Source organism: Salvelinus fontinalis, chromosome 38 (assembly GCF_029448725.1).
Source record: "Salvelinus fontinalis isolate EN_2023a chromosome 38, ASM2944872v1, whole genome shotgun sequence".
In the NCBI taxonomy this organism is placed as follows: Eukaryota; Metazoa; Chordata; class Actinopteri; order Salmoniformes; family Salmonidae; genus Salvelinus; species Salvelinus fontinalis.
The window spans coordinates 6,106,826-6,129,313 of NC_074702.1; the positions used below are offsets into that span (position 1 = coordinate 6,106,826).

General features: G+C 46.4%; 1 pseudogene; it reads right to left on the reverse strand.

Moving 5' to 3' along the window:
- LOC129837100 (pyruvate kinase PKM-like) overlaps positions 1-21,341 on the reverse strand; it is a 39,007-nt pseudogene extending 17,666 nt beyond the window's left edge.
- Positions 21,342-22,488: the final 1,147 nt, after the last annotated feature.

Sequence of the window (22,488 nt, forward strand, 5' to 3'; positions counted from 1 at the left end):
ACAGTTCTTGTGCTGACGCTGCATCCAGAGGCAGTTTGGAACTTGGTAGTGAGTGTTGTACCTGAGAACAGACAATGTTTACGCGCTACGCATGGTCCTGTTCTGTGAGCTTGTGTGGCCTACCACTTCGCAGTTAAGCCGTTGTTGCTCCTAGACGCGTCCACTTCACAATAACAGCACTTTTACAAACAGAAACAATAACAGAAATTTTACAAACTGCCTTATTGAAAAGATGGCATCCTATGACGGTGCCACGTTGAAATTCACTGAGCTCTTCAGTATGGCAATCCTACTGCCAATATTTGTCTATGGAGATTGCATGGCAGTGTGCTCAATTTTATACATCAGTCAGCAATGGGTGTGACTGAAATAGCCGAATCCACTCATTTGAAGGGGAGTCCACATACTTTGTATATACACTACCAGTCAAAAGTTTGGACACACCTACTCATTCAAGGGTTTTTCTTTATTTTTACTATTTTAATAATAGTGAAGACATCAAAACTATGAAATAACACATATGGAATCATGTAGTGACGAAAAAGTGTAAAACAAATCCAAATATATTTTAGATTTTAGATTCTACAAAGTAGCCACCCTTTGCTTTGATGACAGCTTTGCACACGCTTGGCATTCTCTCAACCAGATTCACCTGGAATGCTTTTACAACAGTCTTGAAGGAGTTCCCACATATGCTGAGCACTTGTTGGCTGCTTTTCCTTGACACTGCAGTCCAACTCATCCCAAACCATCTCAATTGGGTTGAGGTTGGGTGATTGTGGAGGCCAGGTCATCTGATGCAGCACTCCATCAATCTCCTTCGTTGTCAAATAGCCCTTACACAGCCTGGAGGTGAGTTGGGTCATTGTCCTGTTGTCACGTTCGTCGTTTGGTTGAAGAGAGGAGGACCAAGGCGCAGCGTGATAAGAATACATTCTTCTATTTATTTAACGAAACGAAGAACACTTAAACAAACTATGCAAAACAACAAACGAACGTGACAGAATAACCCACCACAACTGGACCAAGCAGCGTGAAAGGAAGGAACAGCGCTTTGTGGAGCAATGGACTTGGGAGGAAATATTAGACGGCAAGGGACCATGGGAACAGCCGGGTGAATATCGCCGCCCCAAGGCAGAGCTGGAGGCAGCGAAAGCCGAGAGGCGGCATTATGAGGAGCTAGCTCGGCAGCGCGGCTGGAAGCCTGTGAGGCAGCCCCAAAAATGTCTTGGGGAGTGTTGCGAGTTCAGGTAGGAGACCTGCGCCAACTTCCCGTGCTTACCGTGAGGAGCCGAAGATGGTACCAGAGCCAGTCGGGGTGTAATTGGAGGTGAGCAAGGGGAGTGAAACAGAGACTGTGAAAGAATTAATGGGGTATTGGAGGAGAGTGAAATGAGGGAGTTGCTGTGTTGGTGCATGAGACACGACATCCGCCCGACGGAGCGTGTCCGGGATTTGATGTTACCTGAGTCAGCTCTCCATACTCGTCCTGAGGTGCGTGCTAAACGTCTGGTAAGGACAGTGCCAGTCCCACGCACCAGGCCTCCTGTGGGCCTCCCTAGTCCTGCACCTCCTGTGGCAGCCCCACGTACTAGCTCTCCTGTGGCAGCCCCACGCACCAGCTCTCCTGTGGCAGCCCCTCGCACCAGTCCTCCGGTGCTTGCGCCACGAACCAGGCCTCCAGTTCCAGCACCCCGCACTCGCCTTGAGGTGCGTGTCCCCAGCCCAGTACCACCAGTGCCAACACCACGCACCAGGCTTCCTGTGCGTCTCCAGAGCCCTGTACGCCCTGTTTCTCCTCCACGCACTCGCACTGGGGTGCGTGTCCTCAGCCCGGTACCACCAGTGCCGGTACCACGCACCAGGCATCCACTGCGTCTCCAGGGTCCAGTACTCCCTGTCCCTGCTACTCGCACTCGCCTTGAGGTGCGTGTCCCCAGCCCGGTACCCCCAGTTCCGGCACCACGCACCAGGCTTATAGTGTGCCTCGGCAGTCCAGTATGCCCCGTTTCTTCTCCCCGCACTCGCCTTGAGGTGCGTGTCCCCAGCCCGGTACCACCAGTTCCGGCACCACGCACCAGGCCTACTGTGCGCCTCCAGGGTCCAGTATGCCCTGTTCCTGCTCCCCGCACTAGCCTTGAGGTGCGTGTTCCCAGCCCGGTACCACCAGTTCCGGCACCACGCACCAGGCCTACTGTGCGCCTCCAGGGTCCAGTAGGCCCTGTTCCTGCTCCCGTCTGTACAGCGCCGCCTGAGCTGCCCATCTGTCCAGCGCCGCCTGAGCTGTTTGTCTGTCCAGCGCCGTCTGAGCTGCCCGTCTGTCCAGCGCCGCCTGAGCTGCCCGTCTGTCCAGCGCCGCCTGAGCTGCCCGTCTGTCCAGCGCCGCCTGAGCTGCCCGTCTGTCCAGCGCCGCCTGGGCCGCCCGTCTGTCCTGAGCCGTCAGAGCCGCCCGTCTGTCCTGAGCCGCTAGAGCCGCCCGTCAGTCAGGAGCCGCCAGAGCCGCCCACCAGTCAGGAGCCGCCAGAGCCGCCCGCCAGTCAGGAGCTGCCAGAGCCGCCCGCCAGTCAGGAACTGCCAGAGCCGCCCGCCAGTCAGGAGCTGCCAGAGCCGCCCGCCAGTCAGGAGCTGCCAGAGCCGCCCGCCAGTCCGGAGCTGCCTTTCAGTCCGGAGCTGCCCGTCAGTCCGGAGCTGCCCCTCAGTCCTGAGCTACCCGTCAGTCCTGAGTTGTCCTTCAGTCCGGAGCTGCCCGTCAGTCCGGAGCTGCCCCTCAGTCCTGAGCTACCCCTCAGTCCTGAGCTGTCCCTCAGTCCAGAGCTGCCCTTCGGTCCGGAGCTGCCTTTCAGTCCTGAGTTACCCCTCAGTCCAGAGCTGCCTGTCAGTCCCGAGCTACCCCTCAGTCCGGAGCTGCCTTTCAGTCCGGAGCTGCCTTTCAGTCCGGAGCTGCCTTTCAGTCCGGAGCTGCCTGTCAGTCCGGAGCTGACCCTCAGTCCGGAGCTGACCCTCAGTCCGGAGCTGCCCGTCAGTCCGGAGCTGCCCCGTCAGTCCTGAGCTGCCCCTCAGTCCGGAGCTGCCCCTCAGTCCGGAGCTACCACTCAGTCCGGAGCTGCCCCTCCGTCCAGTAGCGCCCTCTACGATGGTCTTCAGTCCGGGACTCTCTGCAAGGGTCCCCGCACCAGAGACGCCACCAAAGCGGGTAATGACTATGGTGGAGTGGGGTCCACGTCCCACACCCGAGCCGCCGCCGTAAGAAGGCCCACCCGGACCCTCCCCTTCTGTGTCAGGTTTTGCGGCCGGAGCCCGCACTTTTGGGGGGGGGGTACTGTCACGCCCTGACCTTAGTTATCTTTGTTTTCTTTATTATTTTGGTTAGGTCAGGGTGTGACATGGGGGATGTATGTGTTTTGTCTTGTCTAGGGGTTTTGTATGTTTATTGGGTGTTTACTTGTCTAGGTGTTTGTATGTCTATGGTTGCCTAGATTGGTTCTCAATTAGAGGCAGCTGTTTATTGTTGTCTCTGATTGGGAACCATATTTAGGCAGCCATATTCTGTTGGGTATTTCATGGGTTATTGTCTATGTGTAAGTTGCCTGTGTCTGCACTTTTCGTATATAGCTTCACGTTCGTTTTGTTGTTTTTTGTATAGTTTGTCAAGTGTTCTTCCTGTATCACCCTGCGCCTTGGTCCTCCTCTCTTCCTCCATACGACAAATGTGACACCTGTTGAAAAACAAATGATAGTCCCACTAAGCGCAAACCAGATGGGATGGCGTATCGCTGCAGAATGCTGTGGTAGCCATGCTGGTTAAGTGTGCCTCGAATTCTAAATAAATTACTGACAGTGTCACTGGCAAAGCACCCCCACACCATCACACTTCCTCCTACATGCTTCACGGTGGAAAGCACACATGTGGATATAATACGTTCACCTACTCTGTGTCTCACAAAGACATGGCGGTTGGAAACAAACATTTCCACCGGTCTAATGTCCATTGCTCGTGTCTCTTGGTCCAAGCACGTCTCTTCTTATTATTGGTATCCTTTAGTAGTGTCCTTTAGTCCTTTTCTTTGCAGCAATTCGACCATGAAGGCCTGATTCATTCAGTCTCCTCTGAACAGTTGATGTTGAGATGTGTCTATTACTTGAACTCTGAAGCATTTATTTGGGCTGCAATTTCTGAGGCTGGTAACTCTAATTAACTTATCCTCTGCAGCAGAGGTAACTCTGGGTCTTTCTTTCCTGCGGCGGTCCTCGTGAGAGCCAGTTTCATCATAGCGCTTGATGGTTTTTACGACTGCACTTGAAGAAACTTTCAAAGTTCTTGAAATTTTCTGGGTTGACTGACCTCCATGTCTTAAAGTAATGATGGACTGTCATTTCTCTTTGCTTATTTGAGCTGTTCTTGCCATAATATGGACTTGGTCTTTTACTAAATAGGCCTATCTTCTGTATACCACCCCTACCGTGCCACAACACAGCTGATTGGCTCAAACGCATTAAAAAGGAAAGAAATTCCACAAATGTACTTTTAACAAGGGACACCTATTAATTGAAATGCATTCCAGGTGACTACATCCTGAAGCTGGTTGAGAGAATGCCAAGAGTGTGCAAAGCTGTCATCAAGGCAAAAAATGGCTACTTTGAAGAATATAAAATATAAATTATATTTTGATTTGTTTAACACTTTTTTGGTTACTACATGTTTCCATGTGTGTTATTTCATAGTTATCACACCCTGATCTGTTTCACCTGTCTTTGTGCTTGTCTCCACCCCCATCCAGGTGTCGCCCATCTTCTCCATTATCTCCAGTGTACTTATACCTGTGTTCTTTGTTTGTCTGTTGCCAGTTCGCCTTGATCATAGTTTTTGATGTCTTCACTATTATTCAACAATGTAGAAAATAGTAAAAATAAAGAAAAGCCCTGGAATGAGTAGGTGTGTCCAAATGTTTGACTGGTACTGTATACTGTAGTGTATCTATAATACAAAATGTATAACACAATAAAACAATATTACAACATTACAATGTATGTGTGTGTAGAGTGCGTGTGTTAGCATGCCTGTGCGTATGCGTTTGTGAGTGCCTGTGTGTGTGTGTCTCTTCACAGTCCGCGTTGTTCCATAAGGTATCTGATTTTACTGCTTGCTTGAGTTATTTGATGTGGAATAGCTCCATGTAGCCATGGCTCTATGTAGTACTATGCATTTCCCAGAGTATTTTCTGAACTTGGGGACTGTGAAGAGACCCCTGGTGGCAATGGCATGCCTTGTGGGGTATGCATGGGTGTTTGAGCTGTGTGCATGTCATTTGAACAGACAGCTCCGTGCCTTCAACATGTCCATACCTCTCACAAAGACAAGCAGTGATGCAGTCAATTGCTCCTCTACTTTGAGCCAGGAGAGATTGACATGCATGTTAATAAAGTTAGCTCTCTGTGTACATTTAAGGCCCAGCCATGCTGCTCTGTTCTGGGCTAACTAATTTGCCTATGTCCCTCTTTGTGACACTTGGCCATACAGTATGACTGAGCAGTAGTCCTGGTGCTATAAAACCAGAGCCTGTAGGACTTGTTTTGTTGATAGCGATGTCAAGAAAGCAGAGTCCTATCATGCAGCCTCAGAATGTATTTCAAATCTAAACATATAGCCCAACAGTTATATTACAACTAAAGTTGCACAAATAACTCTAAATTAAGCATATAGGAGGATCAGATTCTTTGTTAACCGTTCAACACAGAATAGCCACAATTGTTTGTAGAAAATATCCATTCTATTTTATTGAGCTATGTTCAATTGTATTCTTCATAATGCCAAGGGATTCTAAGCAAATCTTGTCTGCTAAATGAACTAGTGTAGCCCACATGTTACGATACTCTAAATCCTCCTCCTCCTCAGACGAGGAGAGGAGAGAGGGATCTGAAGACCAATATGCAGCGAGGTATGATGACATGATTTATTGATTTAAACAAGACACGACATAGACAGAAAACGAACTATACTTGAATAACTACAAAACAACAAACGACGTAGACGCACCTGAACATAAGAACTTACGTATAACGAAGAACGCATGAAAACAGGAACAGACTACATAAACCGAACAAACAAAACCGAAACAGTCCCATGTGGCGTAACATCACACAGACACAGGAGACAACCACCCACAAACAAACAGTGTGAAAACACCTACCTTAATATGGCTCTCAATCAGAGGAAATGAAAACCACCTGCCTCTAATTGAGAGCCATATCAGGTCACCCTTAAACCAACATAGAAACAGAAAACATAGACTGCCCACCCAAACTCACGTCCTGACCAGCTAACACATACACAAACTAACAGAAAACAGGTCAGGAACGTGACACCACAGCCATATGGCATAGCCAGATCAGGGCCTAACATTAGGACAACTCAAGAGTATGCTATTCTGTTCTTCTTAAATAGACTACATTTTCTTCATATCATGATTCTTTAGACCTGCCTAAAATAAATAATGGATTTATTGTGAAGGTGTAGGCTATATTAAATAGATTTATTCAACTTTTTAAAATGTAGATGTTCCAAAGGTCTGCATCAGTGGCTTGTAGGCTGTGTGTGGAAGCCAGGAGATGCAAAACGTGTTTATGTGTCACGGCCGTCGTTGAAGGAAGTCCAAGGTGCAGCGTGGTCGGCGTACATTTTCTTTTATTATAAAAATGATGACGAACATGTCACGAACAAGCTTCCTCTGATTGAGAATCACACCCGGCCAAACACAAAGAAATAGAAAACATAGAAATAGAGAAACTAGAATGCCCACCCTAGTCATACCCTGGCCTAACCAAAATAGAAAATAAAAACCTCTATGGCCAGCGCGTGACAGTACCCCCCCAAAGGTGCGGACTCCGGCCGCAAAACCTGACTCTAAAGGGGAGGGTCTGGGTGGGCTTCCTTTACGGCGGCGTCTCTGGTGTGGGACATAGACCCCCCTCCGCCTCTGGCTCCCCCCACTTTGGTGGCGCCTCTGGTGCGGGGACCCTCGCCGCCAACCCCGGACTGAGGACTCTCGCCGCCGACCCCGGACTGAGGACCCTCGCTGGGGGCCCCGGAGTGGAGGCCGTCGCTGGAGGCTCCGGTCTAGAGGCCATCGCTGGAGGCTCCGGACTGGAGGCCGTCGCTGGAGACTCTGGACTGGATCATCACTGGAGGCTTCGTGCCATGGATCATCACTGGAGGCTTCTTGCCATGGATCATCACTGGAGGCTTCTTGCCATGGATCATCACTGGAGGCTTCGTGCCATGGATCATCATTGGAGGGAGGAGACGTATGGGCAGTCTGGTACGTTGAGCTGCCACAGGGCTCACCAGGCTGGGGAGACATACGGGAGGATTAGTTCTAGGCGCAGGCACAGGCACAGGACTCACCAGGCTGGAGAGACATACAGGAGGCCCTGTCCCAGGCAGAGGCACCGGATACACTGGGCCGTGGAGGCGCATTGGAGGTCTTGAGCATAGAGCCTGCACAAGCCGTCCTGGCTGGATGGTTATTTTCGCCCTGCAGATGCGGGGCGCAGGCACAGGACGTACTGGGCTGTGCAGATGCACCGGAGACACAGTGCGCAGAGCCGGCGCAGGATATCCCGGGCCTTAGAGACGTACTGGCGGCCAGATGCGCTGAGCCGGCATCCTCCGACCTGGCTGGATGCCCACTCTAGCCCGGCCGATTCGGGGAGCTGGAAGGTAGCGCACCGGGCTGTGCACGCGCACTGGAGACACCGTGCACTCCACCGCATAACACGGTGCCTGACCAGTACGACGCTCGCCACGGTAAGCACGGGGAGTTGGCTCAGGTCTCCAACCTGACTCAGCCACACTCCCCGTGTGCCCCCCCCCACATTTCTTGAAGCTGCCTCTCTGGCTTCCTTGCTAGCCGAGTCCCTTCGTAACGCTGCCGCTCTGCTCTTGCTGCCTCCAGTTCCTCCCGTGGACGGCGATACTCTCCAGCCTGCCTCCAGGGTCCCTTACCGTCTTGGATCTTCTCCCATGAATCTTGGACACGCTGCTCCTCCTTACCATGCTGCTTGGTCCATTGTTGGTGGGAAGTTCGTCACGGCTGTCGTTGAAGGAAGACCAAGGTGCAGCGTGGTGAGCGTACATTTTCTTTTATTATAAAAATGACGCCGAACAAAACAATAAATACTACAAAACAAACCGTGAAGCTAAAGGCTATGTGCCCTAAACAAAGTCAACTCCCCCACAAAGACAGGTGGAAAAAAGGGCTACCTAAGTATGGTTCTCAATCAGAGACAACGATAGACAGCTGCCTCTGATTGAGAACCACACCCGGCCAAACACAAAGAAATAGAAAACATAGAAATAAAGAAACTAGAATGCCCACCCTATTCAAACCCTGGCCTAACCAAAATAGAGAATAGAAACCTCTCTATGGCCAGGGCGTGACATTATGTTAATTATCGGTACAATTGATGCTAAACATGTTTATGTCAATTAAAGGTCAATTACAGTGAGACTGGCAGTAATTTGCTTGACAATCACCAGCTGACAACATTTCATGACCGCCAGAGCCCTAGGTATGCCCGACTACCTGGATTATGTTGGAGAGTCTTCCATTAAAGAACACCCTCTGTGTTCTGTTAGACAGGTACCTCTAATCCACAGTATAGCAGGGGGTGTAAAACCATAACACAGATGTTTTTCCAGCAGAACATTATGATCAATAATGTTAAAAGCTGCACTGAAGACTAACCAAACAGCTCCCACAATCTTTTTAGTATCAATTTCTCTCAGCCAATCATCAGTCATTTGTGTAAGTGCCCTTACCTATAAGCATGCTGAGTCAGTTGATCATTTGTTTACTGTGAAATAGCATAGTATCTGGTCAACAACAACAACAAACATTTTTAGATTTCCTACTCTGAAGCCTTGCTCTATTTTAGCTGGTAGAGCATACAACTTGGGACGGCAGGTAGCCTAGTGGTTAGAGCGTTGGACTTGTACCCAAAAGGTTGCAAGATTGAATCGCTGATCTGACAAGGTAAAAAATCTATCATTCTGCCCCTGAACAAGGCAGTTAACCCACTAGGCCGTCATTGAAAATAAGAATTTGTTCTTAACTGACTTGCCTAGTTAAATAAAAGGGGAAAACCTTTCAGGAGTATGGTTGTCTTGTCTTACTGTATGTATTGTAGATTATAGAATCTTATTCTTAGAGATACAGAACGAGTCATGTGGTTCCAAGGCCAATGGCAGGTATTGACAGCAGGGTATCCATCTACTGAGGCTGAAGATACACGCTGTTCATGTGTAAATCTGAGACTGTAACTCTTCAATGAAAGTTATTCTATTCATGTTGCTGACTCTGTGTGTATCTCTTCCTCTCTCTCTTCTCCTCCACACACACTCACTTATGTACTCCCTGGCGACTCAACACCTTGCTGATCACCTTGATGTCCTTTCCGAAGGGCCCCAGGGCCCGTCGGACCTCCCTGACATCCTGGCCACAGCGGATGAAGCTGGCGAACACCATGTCCACCCCCTGGGCCACGCCGAACCTCAGGTCCCCCTCATCACGTTCACTCACAGCGGGCATGTCCACCAGGTCACACCCCGGCAGGTTGACCCCCTTACGGCTGCCCAGAACACCGCCACTCTCTACCAGTGCCTCCACCCAGTCTGGACCTGGAGAGAGGAGAGAGGGAGAGAAGGAAGGGAGGTGATGAGAACAGATCATGAGATAGAAGTAGAGAATGTTTATTTGTTTATGGCTTGTCTATCTCCAGGACTGTGCAGTATGATCATGTACAGTGGTTCTTCCTTTCAAAAGTTGTGGCATACTGCAGCACAGATAGAAAACACTCTAAAGTTTCCAAAACTGTCAAAATATTGTCTGTGAGTATAACATAACTGATTTTGCAGACGAAAACCTGAGGAAATCCAACCCGGAAGGGCCTTTTATTTTGAAAAATCACTGTTCCATTGCCTGCCTTTCGTCCATTTAAAGGGATATCAACCATATTCCTTTTCCAATGGCTTCCTCAGGGTGTGAACAGTCTTTAGACATAGTTTAAAGCTTTTATTCTGAAAAATGAGCGAGATTTATCAAAACTCGGATGTCGTCAAGCCTTGATGACCTGCCTAAGGCTGTGGAATACTGAACATAACGTGCCAAACAAATGTTTTTTTGATATAAAAATAATCTTTATCGAACAAAAGGAACATTTATTGTGTAACTGGGAGTCTCGTGAGTGCAAACATCTGAAGATCATCAAAGGTAAGCGATTCATTTTATTGCTTTTCTGGCTTTCGTGACCAGTATACATTGCTGCTAGGTGTTCTTAATGTTTTGTCTAGTGATCGATAAACTCACACAAACGCTTGGATTGCTTTCGCTGTAAAGCATATTTTCGAAATCTGATATGACAGGTGGATTAACAACAAGCTAAGCTGTGTTTTGCTATATTGCACTTGTGATTTCATGAATACAATTTTTTTAGCAATCTTTTTTTTTATTTGGTGCTCTGCAATGCAGCGGTTGTTGATGAAAATGATCCCGCTAAAGGGATCTGTGCGTCAAGAAGTTAAGATAGCTAGGTGAGACAACTACGCGTCACAGTCATATAGTAAGTAAAACTTTTCCTCAATAAAGTAGCTATCAGCAAAGTCAGTGCTAGTAAGAAATGGCATGCAGACATGCACACACACACACATGCTAGACATTGCCTTCTCTTCCTCACACATAGAACACATAGAATGTAGCAGACACATTTCATTTCTAAAATATATTGAATATATTGAATATTCCATCGGCAGGACTGGTGCTATAACAAACAGATCAGTGCCCAACAGAGGAGGCTGGTGGGAGGAGCTATAGGAGGACGGGCTCATTGTAATGGCTGCAATGGAATAAATGGAGCGCAGTCAAACATGTCCATATGCTTGATGTGTTTGATACTGTTCCATGTATTCCATTCCAGCCATTACATTGGGCCCGTCCTATAGCTCCTCCCACCAGCCTCCTCTGGTGCCCAAACACTTGTCCTGTTCTGATGCTGAGAAAGCATCTTTCTCACTACTGTTGATACTGTTGCACAATCTGTGTCTGTGTCCAGGATAGGACACCCCCAAAGCAACCAGCATGGTCAGTCAACACTGGTCACACTCTCCTGGTCTGTTGACCCTCACCCTAAACTGGACTACTGACCAGTCGGGATGTAGTGAATGTAAGCCCATTGGATAGAATGTTAAGTAGTGATGAAATGCTGGCTTACCCCTCGAACCAGGCCTGTGCGTATTTCAGGGCCTTTGTTATCCAAAGCGATGGCTACTGGCCTGTAATATAAAGGGTCAGTGGTTATGGTCTCGACCGCCTCCCGGATGTTCTTGATGGTCTCACCATGGTACTGAAGGAGGGAGACAGGGAGAGAGAGAAAGAGAGAAAATCTGTTGCTAAACTGATATGATTGACAGTTGTGTCAGATCAGTGATTACTTGCGAGACAGGTTATGACAGAGACAAACAAACCCCATGAGAGCCATGAGAGTAGTTGAGTCGAGCGATGTTCATTCCTGCCTTCACCATCTCCTGCAGTTTGGGGATGGAGCGAGACGCAGGCCCTGAGAGAGAGAACAAGAGACAACAGAGACCATGGGTTGTCCAGCAGTTCATTGGTCAATCAATCCACTTTGATACATCATCAATAGTGCAGTCAGTGGGATGCCAATCACCAATACCCAGCCTGCCAGCCAACACCACACCAACCTAGATCTACTGAGCTCCAACCCCTAGCCCATACAGTTCTACCCTAGGTCAACTCTGCCTACCTATACTGTCCCTACATTTAGCAGGCACTCTAATCCAGACAGACACATAGTAGTGAGTGCAGTGATTCTCATACTTTTTTGTTCATGATCCCCGTGGGAATCTAAACCACAACCCTGGCATTGCAAACACCACGCTCTACCAACTGAGCCACACGGGTCTACCTACACACGCTACACAAAACAAAAGGTTACTTAACTCACTGATGGTGCAGCTGATTGGTTATTTAACTCACTGATGGTGCAGCTGATTGGATATTTAACTCACTGATGGTGCAGATGTGGTTAATTAACTCACCAATGGTGCAGCTGATTGGTTATTTAACTCACTGATGGTGCAGATATTGTTATTTAACTCACTGATGGTGCAGCTGATTGGTTATTTAACTTATTGATGGTGCAGATGTGGTTAATTAACTCACCAATGGTGCAGCTGATTGGTTATTTAACTCACTGATGGTGCAGATATTGTTATTTAACTCACTGATGGTGCAGCTGATTGGTTATTTAACTCACTGATGGTGCAGCTGATTGGTTATTTAACTCACTGATGGTGCAGCTGATTGGTTATTTAACTCACTGATGGTGCAGCTAGTTGGTTATTTAACTCACTGATGGTGCAGCTGATTGGTTATTTCACTCACTGATGGTGCAGATGTGGTTATTTAACTCACTGATGGTGCAGATGTGGTTATTTAACTCACTGATGGTGCAGATGTGGTTATTTAACTCACTGATGGTGCATATATTGTTATTTAACTCACTGATGGTGCAGCTGATTGGTTATTTAACTCACTGATGGTGCATATGTTGTTATTTAACTCAGTGATGGTGCAGATGTGGTTATTTAACTCACCAATGGTGCAGATGTGGTTATCTAACTCACTGATGGTGCAGATGATTGGTTATTTAACTCACCGATGGTGCAGATGTGGTTATTTAACTCACTGATGGTGCAGATGTTGTTATTGAACTCACTGATGGTGCAGCTGATTGGTTATTTAACTCACCAATGGTGCAGCTGATTGATTATTTAACTCACCAATGGTGCAGCTGATTGGTTATTTAACTCACCAATGGTGCAGATGTGGTTATTTAACTCACTGATGGTGCAGATGTTGTTATTTAACTCACTGATGGTGCAGCTGATTGGTTATTTAACTCACCAATGGTGCAGCTGATTGATTATTTAACTCACCAATGGTGCAGCTGGTTGGTTATTTAACTCACCAATGGTGCAGATGTGGTTATTTAACTCACTGATGGTGCAGATGTGGTTATTTAACTCACTGATGGTGCAGATGTTGTAATTTAACTCACAGATGGTGCAGCTGATTGGTTATTTAACTCACTGATGGTGCAGCTGATTGTTTATTTAACTCACTGACGGGGCAGCTGATTGGTTATTTAACTCACTGACGGTGCAGATGATTGGTTATTTAACTTACCGATGGTGCAGCTGATTGGTTATTTAACTCACTGATGGTGCAGATGTTGTTATTTAACTCACTGATGGTGCAGATGTGGTTATTTAACTCACTGATGGTGCAGATGTGGTTATTTAACTCACCGATGGTGCAGATGTGGTTATTTAACTCACCGATGGTGCAGATGTGGTTATTTAACTCACCGATGGTGCAGATGTGGTTATTTAACTCACTGATGGTGCAGATGTTGTTTTTTAACTCACTGATGGTGCAGGTGTGGTTATTTAACTCACTGATGGTGCAGATGTTGTTATTTAACTCACTGATGGTGCAGCTGATTGGTTATTTAACTCACGGATGGTGCAGATGTGGTTATTTAACTCACCGATGGTGCAGATGTTGTTATTTAACTCACCGATGGTGCAGATGTGGTTTTTTAACTCACTGATGGTGCAGATGTTGTTATTTAACTCACTGATGTTGCAGATGACTGGTTATTTAACTCACCAATGGTGCAACTGATTGGTTATTTAACTCACCGATGGTGCAGATGTGGTTATTTAACTCACCAATGGTGCAGATGTAGTTATTTAACTCACTGATGGTGCAGATGTGGTTATTTAACTCACTGATGGTGCAGATGTTGTAATTTAACTCACAGATGGTGCAGCTGATTGGTTATTTAACTCACTGATGGAGCAGCTGATTGGTTATTTAACTCAGTGATGGTGCAGATGATTGGTTATTTAACTTACCGATGGTGCAGCTGATTGGTTATTTAACTCACTGATGGTGTAGCTAATTGGTTATTTAACTTACCGATGGTGCAGCTGATTGGTTATTTAACTCACTGATGGTGCAGATGTGGTTATTTAACTCACTGATGGTGCAGATGTTGTTATTTAACTCACTGATGGTGCAGATGTGGTTATTTAACTCACTGATGGTGCAGATGTTGTTATTTAACTCACTGATGGTGCAGATGATTGGTTATTTAACTCACCAATGGTGCAGCTGATTGGTTATTTAACTCACCGATGGTGCAGATGTGGTTATTTAACTCACCGATGGTGCAGATGTGGTTATTTAACTCACTGATGGTGCAGATGTGGTTATTTAACTCACTGATGGTGCAGATGTTGTTATTTAACTCACTGATGGTGCAGCTGATTGGTTATTTAACTCACTGATGGGGCAGATGTGGTTATTTAACTCACCGATGGTGCAGATGTGGTTATTTAACTCACCGATGGTGCAGATGTGGTTATTTAACTCACCGATGGTGCAGATGTGGTTATTTAACTCACCGATGGTGCAGATGTGGTTATTTAACTCACTGATGGGGCAGATGTGGTTATTTAATTCACTGATGGGTTAGATGTGGTTATTTAACTCACTGATGGTGCAGCTGATTGTTTATTTAACTCACTGACGGTGCAGCTGATTGGTTATTTAACTCACTGACGGTGCAGATGATTGGTTATTTAACTTACCGATGGTGCAGCTGATTGGTTATTTAACTCACTGATGGTGCAGATGTGGTTATTTAACTCACTGATGGTGCAGATGTGGTTATTTAACTCACCGATGGTGCAGATGTGGTTATTTAACTCACCGATGGTGCAGATGTGGTTATTTAACTCACCGATGGTGCAGATGTGGTTATTTAACTCACCGATGGTGCAGATGTTGTTATTTAACTCACTGATGGTGCAGATGTGGTTATTTAACTCACTGATGGTGCAGATGTTGTTATTTAACTCACTGATGGTGCAGCTGATTGGTTATTTAACTCACGGATGGTGCAGATGTGGTTATTTAACTCACCGATGGTGCAGATGTGGTTATTTAACTCACCGATGGTGCAGATGTGGTTTTTTAACTCACTGATGGTGCAGATGTGGTTATTTAACTCACCGATGGTGCAGATGTGGTTTTTTAACTCACTGATGGTGCAGATGTGGTTATTTAACTCACCGATGGTGCAGATGTGGTTATTTAACTCACCGATGGTGCAGATGTGGTTATTTAACTCACTGATGGGGCAGATGTGGTTATTTAATTCACTGATGGGTTAGATGTGGTTATTTAACTCACTGATGGTGCAGATGTGGTTATTTAACTCACTGATGGTGCAGATGTTGTAATTTAACTCACTGATGGTGCAGATGTGGTTATTTAACTCACTGATGGTGCAGATGTTGTTATGTAACTCACTGATGGTGCAGCTGATTGGTTATTTAACTCACGGATGGTGCAGATGTGGTTATTTAACTCACCGATGGTGCAGCTGATTGGTTATTTAACTCACCAATGGTGCAGATGTGGTTATTTAACTCACTGATGGTGCAGATGTGGTTATTTAACTCACCGATGGTGCAGATGTGGTTATTTAACTCACTGATGGTGCAGATGTGGTTATTTAACTCACCGATGGTGCAGATGTGGTTATTTAACTCACCAATGGTGCAGATGTGGTTATTTAACTCACTGATGGTGCAGATGTGGTTATTTAACTCACCGATGGTGCAGATGTGGTTATTTAACTCACCAGTGGTGCAGATGTGGTTATTTAACTCACCGATTGTGCAGATGTGGTTATTTAACTCCCTGATGGTGCAGATGTGGTTATTTAACTCACTGATGGTGCATATGTTGTTATTTAACTCACCAGTGGTGCAGATGTGGTTATTTAACTCACCGATTGTGCAGATGTGGTTATTTAACTCACTGATGGTGCAGATGTGGTTATTTAACTCACCGATGGTGCAGATGTTGTTATTTAACTCACTGATGGTGCAGATGTGGTTATTTAACTCACCAATGGTGCAGATGTGGTCATTTAACTCACTGATGGTGCAGATGTGTTTTTTTAACTCACTGATGGTGCAGATGTTGTTATTTAACTCACTGATGGTGCAGCTGATTGGTTATTTAACTCACTGATGGTGCAGCTGATTGGTTATTTAACTCACTGATGGTGCAGATTATTGGTTATTTAACTTACCGATGGTGCAGCTGATTGGTTATTTAACTCACTGATGGTGTAGATAATTGGTTATTTAACTTACCGATGGTGCAGCTGATTGGTTATTTAACTCACCGATGGTGTAGCTAATTGGTTATTTAACTCACTGATGGTGCAGCGGATTGGTTATTTAACTTACCGATGGTGCAGCTGGTTGGTTATTTAACTCACAGAGGGTGTAGCTAATTGGTTATTTAACTCACTGATGGTGCAGATGATTGGTTATTTAACTTACCGATGGTGCAGCTGATTGGTTATTTAACTCACTGATGGTGCAGCGGATTGGTTATTTAACTTACCGATGGTGCAGCTGATTGGTTATTTAACTCACTGATGGTGTAGCTGAGTGTCTGCAGGTTTTTAGTTTTTCCTTTCAATTAAGACCTAGACAACCAGGTGAGGGGAGTTCCTTACTAATTAGTTACCTTAATTCATCCATCAAGTAGAAGGGTAGAGCAAAAGCTCGCAGACACTCAGCCCTCTGTGGAATGAGTTTGATACGTGGTGCAGATGATTAGTTATTTAACTCACCGTGGGTGCAGATGATGCTTGTGTTGCGGGCTGTGATTGGCTCCTGGTCGATGTCCAGCAGACACAAGTGTTCTAGGAAGGTGTCGGCCATGCTGGCGTCCAGCTGCTGCTTCTGGATGAAGGAGTCTGGGAGGGGCATGACGTCAGAGTAACGTCTGATACGAGCTAAGAGAGAGAGAGAGAGAAATGTCTATGTTTTTGAAAACTTTTGTGAGCGTAATGTTTACTGTTAATTTCTGATGGTTTATTTACGTTTTAGTTTTTTGTCTATTCCACTTACTTTGGTAATGTAAACCTTTTGAATTAGGAGAGAGAGAGAGAGAGAGAGAGAGAGAGAGAGAGAGAGAGAGAGAGAGAGAGAGAGAGAGAGAGAGAGAGAGAGAGAGAGAGAGAGAGAGAGAGAGAGAGAGAGAGAGAGAGAGAGAGAGAGAGAGCGATGGCCTCAGACTAACAGAACTAAGGCTGGAGAAGGTTAACATGCAGCATTCTGAACAGTGACAATCAAGAGAGGGTGTGAGTGTGTGTGGGGAGGGGGCTAACGTCACGTGACATACAACGTACTGCCATACAGGACAGATGCTGTGACTGGCCACTACATGACATTTACAACCTAACATGGAAATCGTATACAGTGACATTCTGGAGACAAGAAGCAATCTGACAAATGGTTCTAATTTGGAGTCTGTTTTAATTGAACACACACATCAGATGCACAGTCTGTCTGGGTGCTGGTGTCTTTACAAACAAACCCTACAGTACAGTAATAGGGTGCAAAGCTGTCATCAAGGCAAAAGGTGGCTACTTTGAAGAATATCAAATATAAAATACATTTTGATTTATTTAACACTTTTTTGGTTACTACATGATTCCATTAGGTGTTATTTCATAGTTTTGATGTCTTCACTATTATTCTACAATGTAGAAAATAGTAATAATAAAGAAAAATCCTTGAATGAGTAGGTGTGTTGTCTGTGATCTGAACGCCTCACAGGGAAAAAAATAAATAATAAAAAGTTGTACACAAAAAATATTAAAAATACATTTAACACTCAGTCAGCCTGTACTGCTGCTGTCAACACACAAGGCAGGCAGAGAGGAGGAGGAGGAAAGGAAGGACAGATGTTGGTGGACAAGGTCAAACACTTACAACAGTACTGACAACATGTGAGGATGTGAAAAGAGGAGAGAGGAGGAGGGAAGGAGATGTTGGGATGGAGATGGAGGGAAGGAGATGAAGGGATGGATATAGAGGGAAGGAGATGGAGGGAAGGAAATGGAGGGATGGAGATGGAGGGAAGGAGATGGAGGGATGGAGATGGAGGGAGGATAGGGAGGGAAGGAGATGGAGGGAAGGAAATGGAGGGATGGAGATGGAGGGAGGATAAGGAGGGAAGGAGATGGAGGGATGGAGATGGAGGGAGGATAGGGACGGAAGGAAATTGAGGGATGGAGATGGAGAGAGGATAGGGAGGGAAGGAGATGGAGGGAAGGAAATGGAGGGATGGAGATGGAGGGAGGATAAGGAGTGGAGGAGATGGAGGGATGGAGATGGAGGGAGGATAGGGACGGAAGGAAATGGAGGGATGGAGATGGAGGGAGGATAAGGAGGGAAGGAGATGGAGGGAAGGAAATGGAGGGATGGAGATGGAGGGAGGATAAGGAGGGAAGGAAATGGAGGGATGGAGATGGAGGGAGGATAGGGAGGGAAGGAGATGGAGGGAAGGAAATGGAGGGATGGAGATGGAGGGAGGATAAGGAGGGAAGGAGATGGAGGGATGGAGATGGAGGGAGGATAGGGACGGAAGGAAATGGAGGGATGGAGATGGAGAGAGGATAGGGAGGGAAGGAGATGGAGGGAAGGAAATGGAGGGATGGAGATGGAGGGAGGATAAGGAGGGAAGGAAATGGAGGGATGGAGATGGAGAGAGGATAGGGAGGGAAGGAGATGGAGGGAAGGAAATGGAGGGATGGAGATGGAGGGAGGATAAGGAGGGAAGGAAATGGAGGGATGGAGATGGAGGGAGGATAGGGAGGGAAGGAGATGGAGGGAAGGAAATGGAGGGATGGAGATGGAGGGAGTATAAGGAGGGAAGGAGATGGAGGGATGGAAATGGAGGGATGGAGATGGAGGGAGTATAAGGAGGGAAGGAGATGGAGGGATGGAGATGGAGGGAGGATAAGGAGGGAAGGAGATGGAGGGATGGAGATGGAGAGAGGATAGGGAGGGAAGGAGATGGAGGGAAGGAAATGGAGGGATGGAGATGGAGGGAGGATAAGGAGGGAAGGAGATGGAGGGATGGAGATGGAGGGAGGATAGGGAGTAAAGGAGAGTAGCTCAATACTCAAGGTGCCCCCTAAACGGTGGAAAGGAGAAGGAGGAAAAGAGGGAGCTGACAAACATGCTGGTCCTGGGAGGTGGTCTAGCACTGAGAGAGAGAGAGAGAGAGAGAGAGAGAGAGAGAGAGAGAGAGAGAGAGAGAGAGAGAGAGAGAGAGAGAGAGAGAGAGAGAGAGAGAGAGAGAGAGAGAGAGAGAGAGAGAGAGAGAGAGAGAGAGAGAGAGAGAGAGAGAGAGAGAGAGAGAGAGAGAGAGAGAGAGAGAGAGAGAGAGAGAGAGAGAGAGAGAGAGAGAGAGAGAGAGAGAGAGAGAGAGAGACCTCTTAGCTTGTTGAGGTCTGTGATGTGCTTGTCAGTCTGTGTGTGTGTCCTTTGGGATGTCTAGGCACGGTGCTCTCTTTCTCCATCCCCTCTATCACGCTCTCCATCACGCTCCCCATCACGCTCCCCATCACGCTCTCCATCACGCTCTCCATCACGCTCTCCATCACGCTCTCCATCACGCTCTCCATCATTCTCTCCCTCTGTCTCCTTTCTGTGACCCAATTCCGATGCCCTGCTGCACACATTATTAAGTGTTCCACAGAGCTCTACCTCTGACACATCGCACACACACCTCACAAAATGATATTATCACAATATTTAGGTGCCGATACGATATGTATTGTGATTCTCACGATTCTACATGTATTGCGATTAGATACTGCAGTTTTATTGTGATTTGAGGTTCCAGACATATTGCTCACTATGTCTGCCGCAGAGGCACAAGAGATAGCATCAGAAAATGAATTTTGATCAGTCATGCTGAAAGCATGTTGGCTCTCTATTTAAAAAGAAAATGGAGAACAAGCGATAGGATGAAAAATACCTGAGTTTTGACACTGGTACTGTCAACTAGTGCAAGATAACGCTGCCTACAGTAGCAAAAATGTTTTACTAAACAATACTTGGGGTCAAATATCGATATAATATCTTACACCACTAATATTGCGATATGTAACTGTATCGATTTTTAGCCCCATCACTAATTCACACACTCACACACACAGAAACAAACTGAAACTTTTTACTGACCAAAACAGACACCTGTTCTGGCTGACTGTAAGGCTGAGATTAGGTCCCAACACTGTGTTGCAATGTACAGATCAGTGCATGCCTTCCATAGAGGAGAGATATGGTTGGTGTGTGGACATGACATACTGACAATAGCTGAAAAAGTCTTCTATGTATGAGGAAGATAAGGCAATGTCTAGCGTGTGTGTGTGTGCGCGTGCGCGTGCGCGTGCGTGTGTGTGCGTGCGTGCGTGCGTGTGTGTGTGTTCCTGGACAGTCAATGAACCTCAGGTTATCCTGACCAACCACCACTGTGCTCTGGGTCAACTCCTGGCAATGCAAATCTAACTGCCTAATTCTGGTATACAACCCTCAACATTTAACCACCAAACAACCAACAATAACTATTATAACACAACCAAAATTCATACAATAACATTCTTACGATATTACGCTTGATGCTTCCTGAATGATGATAAGCAGACTAGAAAAATTCTGCTGAGGACTGTAGAAAATTGGTTTTGCATCAATGACTTCTATGAGTCATATGACCTTGGAATAAAACGTCGCTGTCTGATCTCCAAAATATAAACTTTTCAGGAAAAAAACAAATCATATTTTTCCCATTAACAAACATGCAATTGTGAAACTACAGAAGCTAATTTAAATAAAAATGTTATGTACATTTTTATTACATTTTTATCTTGGTCCTGAAATGTTCAGAGTACACTGAGGGGTGTTACCACTTTCAATAAAGGTAAAAACAATAACAAATCGACCAAGTTGCAAGGTTTTCATCAGGCAGCGACTAAAAAGAGAATAGATGTACAACCACTGTAGAAGATTCTGTTCCACCTGATCTTGAGTCAAGGTCGAATGTCTGAAAGACGTCAACTCCAATGTGGTCACTATAGCAACAGAAAGTGGCTAGTGTGGGTGAACCTATTTAACCTTTAATCAGCCAGGTAACACTTCAATCTTCTATTACATTAATGGAGAAGTTTAAAGGTTAACCCCCTGTATGCTAGCAGCTCTACAGACTTACCTCCCATCTTGACCCAAAGCTTTTTCAGACTCCAACTGTACTAGCCTTTCACGTCTGTCTGTCTGTCTGTCTGTCTGTCTGTCTGTCTGTCTGTCTGTCTGTCTTTTTTCTCAGTCATTGCTCAATCTCTAAACTTTCACTAATTTCCTCCCTCTCCCCCTCCTCTCTACACCCCTCAGCCCAATCTACTGTAAACATTCACAATGTCCACTCCATTTGACACAGAGGTCAGCCTGGATGATCATGTAATAGCCATAGTGACTTTTTCACTATTGATCACATGGTTTTGTTTTTCTTCATCTAGGGTTATGGTCAGGGTTAGGTTGGGGTTACGGTCAGGGTTATGGTCAGGGTTAGGTTGGAGTTACAGTCAGGGTTAAGGTCAGGGTTAGGTTGGAGTTACGGTCAGGGTTAAGGTCAGGGTTAGGTCAGGGTTAGGTCAGGGTTAAGGTCAGGGTTAAGGTCAGGGTTAGGTCAGGGTTAAGGTCAGGGTTAAGGTCAGGGTTAGGTTGGAGTTACGGTCAGGGTTACGGTCAGGGTTAAGGTCAGGGTTAGGTTGGGGTTACAGTCAGGGTTAAGGTCAGGGTTAGGTTGGGGTTACGGTCAGGGTTAAGGTCAGGGTTAGGTCAGGGTTAAATCAGGGTTAAGGTCAGGGTTAAGGTCAGGGTTAGGTTGGAGTTACAGTCAGGGTTAAGGTCAGGGTTAGGTTGGAGTTACGGTCAGGGTTACGGTCAGGGTTAAGGTCAGGGTTAGGTTGGAGTTACGGTCAGGGTTAAGGTCAGGGTTAGGTTGGAGTTACGGTCAGGGTTAAGGTCAGGGTTAGGTCAGGGTTAGGTCAGGGTTAAGGTCAGGGTTAAGGTCAGGGTTAGGTCAGGGTTAAGGTCAGGGTTAAGGTCAGGGTTAAGGTCAGGGTTAAGGTCAGGGTTAAGGTCAGGGTTAAGGTCAGGGTTAGGTTGGAGTTACAGTCAGGGTTAAGGTCAGGGTTAAGGTCAGGGTTAGGTTGGAGTTACGGTCAGGGTTAAGGTCAGGGTTAAGGTCAGGGTTAAGGTCAGGGTTAAGGTCAGGGTTAGGTTGGAGTTACGGTCAGGGTTAAGGTCAGGGTTAAGGTCAGGGTTAAGGTCAGGGTTAGGTTGGAGTTACGGTCAGGGTTAAGGTCAGGGTTAGGTTGGAGTTACGGTCAGGGTTAAGGTCAGGGTTAGGTTGGAGTTACGGTCAGGGTTACGGTCAGGGTTAAGGTCAGGGTTAAGGTCAGGGT